The sequence below is a fragment of the Diplotaxodon limnothrissa genome, linkage group LG20 (genome assembly GCF_057381915.1).
Source record: "Diplotaxodon limnothrissa isolate DT_005_m linkage group LG20, D_limnothrissa_male_GT1.1, whole genome shotgun sequence".
Taxonomy (NCBI): Eukaryota; Metazoa; Chordata; class Actinopteri; order Cichliformes; family Cichlidae; genus Diplotaxodon; species Diplotaxodon limnothrissa.
Window position 1 is genome coordinate 3,337,687 of NC_140615.1, and position 12,322 is coordinate 3,350,008.

Consider the following 12,322-nt stretch of genomic DNA (forward strand, 5'->3'; position numbering starts at 1 on the left):
TTATATCTCTCTTACATTTCAGGATTTTTAACATGAATTGCTTTTCAAACAATAAACCCTATCTTTCCTATTAGATTTTTCTCATCATCATTTAGCATATTCTAAAGAAAATATTAATGATAATTTCTACTCTGTGAAACTGATACTTAACTAAACAATTTACATCAGACCTTTAGTACTCAAAGTCCAGCTGAGTCAGTTTCGCTGACAACGCCTTCCAAGTGGCTACAGCAGGTTTTACATCCATTTTATGGTCCAAAGACAAATAAATCCTGACTGGGTTTTTCTCCCCCTTCTTTACCTTACCTTGCAGTCTTCTATGCTTTTGTTTCTTCTCCCTGTTAGGTGCAGACGTCAAAACAAGTCTAGTAGTCTGCCTTCTTTGTCACTGATATCCTGGGCTGTGAGTTTGAGCGGGTTCACTTTATGAGTAGCGGATTTATAAAAAGTGCACTCCAAAGCCTCCAAAACTGCAGTTCTAGCAATAAAGCATTTGTGAAAAGAAAGTTTGTTTTCTGTTTTTTTGTTTTTAAAAAAAAGATCTTTTCCAGTGCGCTGGTCAGTGTTTGAAGTGCGTCTCTTAGTACCTTTAACTTGAGGGAAGCAAATTGAGATTGTGACGGTGAGGTGTGGACACAAATGCTCAGACTGAAAAAAACAAAAAAACTAAAGGTAAGCCCTTTTATTCTTATACTCTTATATCAGTGTACACAATAAGCAAACTATAAACTCTGAAACTAACAGAACAAAACACAGGAGCTCACTGACCCTTGCAGGATATAGGGAAGCAACGACAGCAGACTCTTTGACTACAGATACAGGGAAGAGAGGGCTATATACAGACAGACCAATTACTAATAAAAATAAAAACAGGAAGGAGAGGAACGCACATGAACACAATTAACAACAGGTGAAACTAATCTGGGAATCCGTAGAACACATACAGGAAATAAAACTGACACAGGCCACAAAATAAAATAAACCTTCAAAGTAAAACAGGAAAAGTCAAAGGAGACATGAACACTAACACTAAACAAAATGTAAAGACAAGGAAACAAAAGAGACCAAGGTACAAACAGCATATGAAACAAATGGATGTGTAACAGAAACCAAAGAGGCAACTTCTAGTGAACACACACACACACACACACACACACACACACACACACACACACACACACACACACACACACACACTAACAAAAATGCAAGAAACCTCTCTGGAATTGACATAAAGTAAACATAATAAGCAAAGACTGAAATGGAAGAAGATCCAGACAATAGTAGGATAATAAGAAATCAGAAAAAAAAATCAAGTGTAAAATCAGACTCTCAAACACTTCAGAAGATAAATAATGTAAGATAAAAGATTGTGTAAATAACAACTCAGAACCATAAAAAAATGTATTCTTTGAGCCGATCTGGGGCAGTTCAAAGGTGAAATGTCTCAGCTGAACATTTTTGTCCCAGGCCTTCAGTAACAACAGGAGCAGCAGCTTAAAAACATTATCAAACATTTAGACAGAATATACTGATTTACTGGACATTTTTTAAAGTGAAGCAAACCATGAGGACATATACATGCTACTGAAATGAACTGAGATCACAAACATCATTTTAACCATGGAAAAGGGCAAAAACAGAACGGGCAAAGAAGAATGGGAATGGAAAGCACAGCTGGAGCACGATGGTCATGTTGTATTTACAGTTCTTTAAGCATATTATAGTACACTACAAATTACTAGCATACAAGTTCATACAATTAATTACAGAAGAGCCATCGCTTTATGTTAAAAAAAAAAAGCACTATTAACTTGCAAACTATAAGTTAAAACTATGGGGTTGTATCTGTGCTATTCCACAGTCATATGCATTTCAGCTGTTCCCTAGCAGTAGGAGGTAACAATGGTTTTCCAACATAATTACAAAGGGAGACAGCATAGAAAATGTCTCTGGATGCAACCAGGCTGTTCTGTCACCAGAAATGTGCTGATTCAGTGTACACGTCTCAATGAAAAAAAAAACTGTTCATTTGTTGAAATCTTACTACATTTGGTTGTCAGAACATTTGTATTTTCTAATTCTGCAAATTAAGTGGAGTTTTGTTTTTACAACTCTATTAGATGTTGTATTGCATTTAATATTTTTGTACAGAAAATAGTGACTTTAGTGATACTTTCCCTATAGCCGCACCATACATGATTGGATTTTAGAGAAATGTCACCACAAATATTGCATAGACTGGCATTATATTCAAAGCTATCCATTGCACCAAGTGGAAATACCATTGCAATTCTTATATGTGCATGCCAATTGCTCTCTGATTATCTTATGAGTTTGCCCTTAAACGTTTTCAGAACCTTCGACCTTCAGCATTTATTGCTGTTTTAAACTGCATAGTTTCAGACTGTTCACTATGGGCTGGCAAGGACAAGTTGATCCTGTTCATCTGGACATAACGTCTTTAGCAGAAGAAAAGTTTCGTGACTCATCCGAGTGACTTCTTCAGTCTCAGCTGACTGCAGGTTCCCCCCCCCCCCCCCCCCCTTATAAACTGTATAATGCATAATGCATAATGAATGATATAATTTGCATAATGAATGAAACTAGCACCACTGTTGAGCAATGTGAGGCTGTGAGGTTGGTTTCTTGATCATTAATATGCAAACTGTCATCACCATTGATCAACAATCGCTGATCAAAGACTATTGATCAATGAACATAAGTACCATTCACAGAGAGTTGGGGAATGTCTGCAATCACAGCATTGTAAGATGCTGAAAGATCTACCTTTAGGCCCCCTCCTCTATTCAGAGATGGTCTTTCCTTTTTCACGTATATTGCCTCCTTGACTCCACACTCAAACCAGAGTTCCTCATCACTGAATGGGTGGCCACTGGGCTGTAGGTGTAAATAGACTAAGTTAGCTCTTCTGTGTTGTGCCATCCACTTAGCCAGAGGTTGTTTGGTTTCCCTGATATAAATCATGGCAATCCTCCTGGCTTCCAACAATGTACACTATATTACTCTGTGCCGGGGGACCGGATCCTTGGGGTGGACCAATTTTTGGTGCAATGAGTTTTAGGGTTTGAAAGCCACAGAGATGTAGTGTTTAGAGAAAATGTGTCTCAGTTGTTCTGATAGTCCTGAAACATACAGGATCTCTAAGGGTTTTTGCATAGGCACCAGTTGTCCTCCTCACCTGGATCACCTGGAGCATTCTTTAGTTGCTTTCCCAGCTTTGATATATGTTCAGCTGGGATAACCACATTTATTCAGGACCTTCTTGACATGATGTTCTTCTGCTTCACTGGCCTTACCTGGCCAGGATGATAAAACACAAAGAGAACAACAAAACTGAAGAAGCTTCTCGGATGAGAGGTGAAACATCTTCAAGCAACTTAAAGAAGTCCAGACGCTTTTCTTTCCAAGCTCCTTAGACAAAGAGAACAACATCCTCACCGTCCTTGCTTTCACCAATATAAATCTGTTTTTGACTAAAAAAAAAATCTTGCAGATCACTATTGAAAGTGGAAGTCAAAATCTCAACAAGTCCTTAGATAGCTTCAACGAAAGCAAATTTTCACAACTAGAGTGTTTGAAATTATCAAAGCAAACAACCTTTTGTATCTGTTTCTACAGGAAAGCAGCAGGCTCTGCTGTTGAAGTAATACTTTGTAATGTTAGGAGAGCTATAAAAGTGTCAGAGACCTGTAAACAGGCAATCAGAGAATGAGCCATGGTCTGTTGCTTTCACGGGCATCAATCACTAAGTAATGAATGTGAAGTCTGAAAAACAGGCATTTGACGTAATGGAATAGGTCTACACTGTAAAAAATATAAATATATATATTGGTATTTTAACAGAATGTTTTCTATTAATTTTAGAGAATTTTGCTGTTATCTTTCAATACATGAAAAATCAATAAAATTACAAAAATACACAAGTAATCTACTGTTTTTAAATTATTTTAAAAACCTATCATTTTGAAAAATGTACTGTACTTTTACAAATATGCAATGTTTATTAAACAGATAATTAAATAATAAATACTGTAAATATATATGCAAATTTTTTATTCACTAAGACAAAATTAAAAACAAAACAAGTTAAAATTAGTTAAAGACACAGACAAGATGGCGCCGAGTATGGCACACAGCAAATCCAGCATGTCCAAATTAACACTGTCGGATTTGATTTCAACACTATTAAAGTGTCTATATGGATCCACACCAGAGAGTGTTAATTTAACTCTTTTTGGAGAGTTGGTACGTTAACTCTGATTTAGTGTTAAACACCAAATCTGTCTGGAGTTGATAATTTAACACTTGGTGTTAAGAGTTTATATATTAACTCTCAAAGAGTATTTTAGTTTAACTACGTAAGAGTTATCTTCTAATTCACTCTAAAAAGCGGGAATTTTACTGTTCTGAACTTCTAGACATTTCTTTTGGAAATAAACATTTACTAAAAAGACGCAATGTTTTTGAAAAACATTTATTCTGAACTGTGCACCACAATTTCAAAACATTATCTGAAAGATGTAACAGTATACATGTTCTCACTTTCATTAGAATTTTGTTTATCAAAAGGTCTGACATGGTAAATGCAAATAACAGCATTCTCATCACTTATTTCTTCAATACAATATGCATGTCCTTCATTCATCCCTTTGTGGAACTTCAGCGCACTTCTGCTCTCCCCCATATTCCATCTTCACAAGCATATCCTGTGTGGAGATTGAATAAAAATTAGTTGACACTAATTAATGGCACAAATAATCCAGTAAACAATTGCAGCACAGTAAAAAAAAAAGGAATCCTCTTTGAGTCATTACTTGTGTAAAGTATTTTCCCAAAAGACAAGGACACAGGCAACAGGTAATACTGAACTAAATGTAAAACCGCAACCTTTTTCATTTTTACCTAAACCGTGTGCACAAAACTCTGGAGGGATCTATGCTAACGTAGAACCCAGTCAGGACGTCTGCTACTGCTTTTTGCTCGTTTGTTTGTTTGTTTTTATGGGCGATCGTTTTCAGGCTTCAAGTAGCACCATTATACCAACATTTCACATTCTAGACATTGTTTTAGGTGTATTTGACCAAAAGTTTGACTGAAAATTCACATGCAAGCTTTTTTTCAAGGCTGTGGTATTTGCCCGCAAACAATACCTTTCAGCTAGCTAAAACAGAATATTATGCTATCAGCGAGCAACATGGCTAATGCCTTTCACACAGCTTTGTCTCAACTCCAAAGAGCCACAGAAGTAAAAGTTAATAATAATAATTGAAACAATCTTTGGAAAAAATGACTTACCAAGCATGGCAAACAACTCAAATATGTAGAGCAAAATGTTCTGAAACGGCTTCACTTCAGCTTCGATTGGAGCCGTGCTGGGGGCGGAGTCTGTGAATTTACTCTGTTGGTGTCATAGCCCCTGTAGGAGTTCAGAGTTAAGAGGTCAAGAGTTAATGTTTCCATTGTAACACCTCCAGATTTGACAGAGAAACACTCATTTTTAACACTCGATTTTAACTACTATCATTTTACACCTCAGAGTTACATTAAAAGAATGTGACTCTGCTTAGAGTAAAATTAACTCTACTTTTGCAAGAAGACTATTAACACCAAAACATTTAACACTTTTGAATTTGCTGTGCAGCCTCGTCGCGAGCTCCCCCAAGCAACGGCTTTCTTCTGTGTTTAATTTTACTTTTCCTTTATTTTTTCACGAGCAGCACTTGTCTCCTTGTGTACGACCGACAAACCTTACTGGACATAAAAGACGGTCTTTCTTATAACTTTCCGGAGTTCAAGTTTTGCAACACGGACGCTCCGTTTGCAGACCCCCCATTCATCTCACCTGAGACGCCTTTGTTCTCTGGCCCTGGAGGCCGCAAACGCCGACGCAGAGGGAGAAGATCTGGCGTTCTGGTTCGACTGAGACGGCGCACTTACAGACCACCGTTACCCAGTTTATTACTGGCTAATGTGCAGTCTCTGGAGAACAAGCTGTGCGAGCTTCGGGCACGGATCTCATTCCAGCGAGAGATGCGGGACTGCTGCGTGGTCTGCCTCACAGAAACCTGGCTATCGGACAAAGTACCGGACTCCGCAATACAACTACCGGGGTTCTCCGTGCACCGCGCGGACAGGTCACAGGATCTTACTGGGAAAAGCAGAGGCGGTGGTGTATGTTTCATGATCAACAACAGCTGGTGTGATTATGCGACCGTGCACCCGGTCAAATCCTTCTGCTCACCGGACCTGGAGTACCTGATGATTAAGTGCCGGCCATTCTGGCTACCGAGGGAATTTACAGCAGTGATTATTACGGCTGTTTACATTCCCCCACAAGCCGACACTGACCGTGCACTCAGGGAACTGTACAGCGCGATCAGCAGCGAGGAAACCGCACACCCAGAGGCAGCGTTTATCACGACCGGGGACTTTAATAAGGGAAACCTGAAGAAAGTCTCACCAAAACTCCATCAACACATCCTTTTTAACACACGTGGAAACCGGCTACTCGACCACTGTTACACCTCTTTCCGGGATGCGTACAAAGCCCTCCCCCGCGCCCCATTCGGCCAATCAGATCACTGCTCCATCCTGCTCCTGCCCGCCTACAGGCAGAAGCTGAAACAGGAAGCTCCAACCCGGAGGGCGGTGCACTGTTGGACGGACCAATCGGAGTCTGCGCTGCGGGACTGTTTTGATCACGCGGACTGGGAAATGTTTCACGTGGCCGCCAGAGACATTGATGAGTACACAGACTCAGTCTGTGGATTTATCAGGAAATGCGTGGAAGATGTCGTCCCATCCAGAACAGTTAAATCCTTCCCAAATCAAAAACCCTGGATTAACGGAGATGTTCGCGCGGCACGGAACACCGCCTTTGCCTCCGCGAACACATCGGACTACAAACACGCACATTACCAACTCCGGAAGACGATCAAAGCAGCCAAACGTGAGTACAGGGACAGGGTGGAGCAACAGTTTGACAACCCTCGGAGTATGTGGCAGGGACTAAACACGATCACAGACTTTAGAGGGAAAACCAGCACACCGCAGACCACGGCCTCTCTGTGTGAGGATCTAAACGTATTCTACGCTAGATTCGACGCAGCGAACACCATGAGACCGGACAGTGTGCGCACCGCGGATGACGTCAGTGCGCACACTGTGTCTGAGGAGGATGTGCGGAAGTGCTTCAGGAAGGTGAACGCGCGCAAAGCTACTGGTCCGGACGGGATTCCCGGCCGCGTCCTCAAGTCATGCGCGGCTCAGCTGGCTGGAGTGTTCACACACATCTTCAACCTTTCCCTCTCTCTGTCTGTAGTCCCAGCCTGCTTCAAAATGGCCACCATCGTCCCTGTACCCAAATCCTCCACCATCTCCTCATTGAACGACTGGCGACCTGTAGCCCTGACCCCCATCGTAAGCAAATGCTTCGAGAAGCTGGTCAGGGACTTCATCTGCTCTGCACTACCCGACTCACTGGACCCTCTACAGTTTGCATACCGCCACAACAGGTCCACTGATGATGCCATAGCCCTGACACTACACACTGCCCTGTCACACCTGGAGAAGAGAGACACGTATGTGAGAATGCTGTTTGTAGATTACAGCTCAGCATTCAATACCATCGTTCCCTCGAAGCTGGACAGGAAACTGCAGGATCTAGGACTGAGCAGCTCCCTCTGCAGCTGGATCCTTAGCTTCCTGTCTGACAGACGCCAAGTGGTCAGACTGGGCAGCATCATCTCATCCCCCATCACACTGAACACTGGTGCTCCACAGGGGTGTGTACTGAGCCCTCTCCTGTACTCACTCTACACCTACGACTGCACAGCCACTAACAGCTCCAACATCATTGTGAAGTTTGCGGACGACACTACAGTGGTGGGTCTTATCACCAACGGTGATGAGACGGCTTACAGGGAGGAGGTCAGCGCCCTGACCCACTGGTGTCAAGACAACCATCTCACCCTCAACGTCGCAAAGACAAAGGAGTTGATAGTGGACTTCCGGAGGTGCAGAGAAGTACACACCCCCATCACCATCAACGGCGCTGCTGTGGAGAGAGTGAGCAGCTTCCGGTTCCTTGGAGTACATCTGGCTGAGGATCTTACGTGGTCAGTACACACAAACAAAACAGTGAAGAAGGCGCAGCAGCGCCTCTTCTTTCTCAGGAGACTGAAAAGATTCGGCATGAGCCCCCGCATCCTCAGGACCTTCTATCACTGTGCCATTGAGAGCATCCTCACTGGATGCATCACCACCTGGTATGGCAACAGCACCGCCTACAACTGCAAAGCTCTCCAGCGAGTAGTGCGGTGCTCTGAACGGATAATTGGAGGTGAGCTTCCCTCCCTCCAAGACATCTACAGGAAGCGCTGCCTGAGGAAAGCGGGGAGGATCATCAAGGACTCCAGTCACCCCAGCCATAAACTGTTCAGACTGCTTCCATCAGGAAGGAGGTTCTGCAGCATCCGGTCCCGTACCAGCAGACTGAGAGACAGCTTCTTCCACCAGGCCATCAGACTGCTGAACACGTCATAGACACCTCAGCTTCACTACTGGAACTTTAACATTATGCACTCCATACTGTATATAAATGCCACTTGTTTTGCACACATTCAACTCTGTATATTTTATATATTTTATTATTATTATTATTATTATTATTATTATTATTATTATTTTATTTTTATTTTTTTTACTATTTAATTTGTAAAAATGTGTATACACACACACACACGTAGGAAAATATTTAGTATACACATCCAGAAATGCATACACTATTATATATTGTACATATATTTATTAGTTTCAGGTTGGCCATTCTTGTATTTTGCTCGTTTGTGTTGTTGTGTTTGCACATCTCTGTTGCTTGTGGGGCTCGCACACAAGAATTTCACTCGCATGTGCTGTGCCAGTGTGCCTGCACATGTGATGTGACAATAAAAGTGATTTGATTTGATTTTGATTTGATTTAAAGTAAAAGCAGAAAATGGGTCTTCTACATAGATTTATATTTAAGGTTAAGAGTTTGAAGAATAAAATGTTAAATGTCTGTAAAAATTAAGTTCCTATAAGTAAAAACACAATTAATAGCATCTTTTCAGATACTTCCATTCATTTTCTATGCTTATCCAATTCCTTGTCGTGGGGGTCTTTTCAGATATTTCTCGAGTAGCACTGAGTAGCATTAGCTGGCTAATATAAGAAACAAAGCTCATTTGAGCACGGTATTAAACATCTATGACCAGACATATTGCATATAGTTAACAGAAGAGTCAGCTAACTATTAAGCAATTAAACTAGCGCTTAATGGGCGTAGCTTATGTGCTGATTAAATTCCCCCCAAAAAATTACCTCAGTAAAATTTATTTATATAGAATTTTTCACAGACAATTCACAAAATACTTTACAGAGAGAAATAACAAGTAAGTCAAGTATGTAGTGGATTCTACATTTAATTACTGATTGCTGATTGAGTTTTTGCATTGAGTTTAACATGTGGAAAGATGTACTCCAATCAAAAGAGAAGAACATTTCAAGAAAGAGGATTGTACCACACTCATGCAAGCCACTATTCTCCTAATTTTTTTAAAAAAAGGCAGAGACCCACTGAGCTGCACATCTTATTGGCCAATATCACTCCTCCCGTAGACGTTAAAATTCTCGCAAAAATTCTAGCCCGGCGATTAGAATCAATCATGCCCTCAAATATTTCAGAGGATCAGAAGATAACAAAGGGAAGACGTTTACATTCCAACATAAGAAGACTTCTTGGTGTCATTCTTTCTTCATCATCTTCTAATGTTCCAGAAGCCATAATATCTCTTGACACCGAGAAGGCTTTCGATAGAGTGGAGTGGGTCTATCTTTTCTTCTCTCTAAGACAGTTTGGTTTTAATAATAATTTTGTCTCATGGGTCAAACTACTCTTCTCCTCTCCCTGTGCCTCTGTCTGTACAAATAATCAACGCTCCACTCCTTTCCCACTTTTTCGGGGAACAAGACGGGGGTGCCCATTATCCCCGTTACTATTTGCATTAGCGATTGAACCAGTTATTTCAGTAGCTTTAAAAATGGTGGAAAGATTCGGAGGGATTAATAGATGGGGTATAAAACATCAGGTGTCGCTTTATGCAGATGACTTGCTTCTTTATGTGAATGATCCTTTATTAAATATCCCACACATTTTGTCAGTATTAAACTCCTTCGGATACCTATCGGGATATAGGCTTAACATTTCCAAAAGCGAATACTTTCCAGTTAACCAAATGGCTGCAGACATACCTACATCAACTATACCCTTTAAAATGGCTAAGTCAGGGTTCAAATATCTCGGCATTGCAATTACATGACCTCTGCGATTAATGCGAGAACAGAATTTTACCTTACTTACAATGAAAGCTAAAACATTTTTTAGGACTATAAATGACGCTATATCATTGTTCATTTGTGCTGGTAAACATCCAAGGGCTAGTCGTTCACTTCTCTATAGAGATAGATCAGCTGGAGGATTAGGACTGCCTTATCTAATTGGGTATTATTGGGCATCCAGCATGTATAAAATATTATCGTGGTGTACGTCTCCCCATACTAATTGGTGTCAGAGTGAAGCGGCCTCCTGTTCCTCGTCATCATGTGCTTTAGCATGCGATACCTTACAATCATCCTTATTAAGCCTACCTTCCAACCCAGTTGTTGCTGGAACATTAAAAATTTGGTCACAAATAAGACGCCACTTTGGATGGCTCACCCTCCCTCCAGCAACCCAGATTTGCAAAATCATTTATTCGTTCCAGCAAAGATGAAGATAAAGGACTTTGTAGTCTAGGTCATTTATACGTAAATTATGTTTTTGCAAGTTTCAATGAATTATTTACTTGCTTTAATTTCAATAAATCTGATTTTTTTCCAGTATTTCCAGTTTTGACATTTTGCAAAGAAGTGTTCAACTTTATTCCCACAAATCCAAACTCCCAGAGGAATAGACTTGGTTCTTAGAGCTAATACTTTGTCAAAGGGCCATATTTCCTACCTTTACAAACTAGTTTCTCCACCTCGTGAATTTCTTTTACGTAGGACCAAGATGGGAGTCAGAACTCCACATGAGTTTTTCTGAGTCTTTCTGGGAGGAAGCTGTAGGGGCCATTAATTCGTCTTCTAGTTGTGCCAGACTTTCATTAATACAATTTAACGTTTTCCACAGACTACACTGCAGTAAAGAAAAAATGTCAAAATTATATCCAGATAAATTTGATGATAAATGTAATAGATGCTCACAGACACCTTGCAACCTTACTCATATGTTTGGGCGTGCCTCAGGCTGTCTGAATTTTGGCATCAATTCTTCAAAACAATTTCAGATATATTAGGTATAAATCCAACTCCGACTCCACATATTGCTATTTTTGGCAAACCACCAAATAATCTTAGTATCACAGCTATCCAAAATAATCTTATTGCCTTTGCTTCTCTTATTGCCCGAAAATGAATTTTGTTGTTGTGGAAATCATCTCAGCCACCATTAATCAAAGTCTGGTTACATGACATCCTAGGACAGGGGTGTCAAACTCAAATACACAGTGGGCCAAAATTCAAAACTGGAACAAGGTCGCGGGCTAACATTAATATTTATTGAAAGAAAAATCTTCCTCCAGATATAAGAATGAATCTTTTCTTATGGACTCAAACAAGTTTTGCTGAAAAACTGAATATGGAACAAGCAAAGCTTAATACTAAACAATATATATATAGTAGCTGTGTAATACCAGTAGGCCAGCTCTAATAGTCATTTGGTATGGCTTCGCGGGCCAAATGTAATTAGGCTGCGGGCCAAATTTGGCCCGCGGGCCAGAGTTTGACCCCTATGTCCAAGGACTTCTAAATTTGGAGAAGATAGAATTCTCCCTCAGAGGCTCGTCGAATAGACTTTTTACTTACTGGAAACCATTACTTAAATGCTTAGAAAAATTACCAGCACGAGAAATCTCTTCGTAGTCCACCATATGACCGTGCACAAATTTTCCTGCTATTGCCGGAAGTGGCTGTTCCACTTCATTTAAGATATTCCAGCATTATTAATTTGCTTCAACAGAGGAGCAAGTAGTCATTAATATTAATATTAACTAATGTTGATTAATGTTAATATTAATCTATAAGGATAAGCACTAGCACTTTATTGTTGATTTATTGTTGTTGTTTGTTTTGTTTTTTCTCTACTTGTTCTTTTTTTTTTTCTTCTAAAAAAAAGAGAGTTGGTGGTCTTTCGGTGCTAACAAAAACTGCGCAAGCCTGC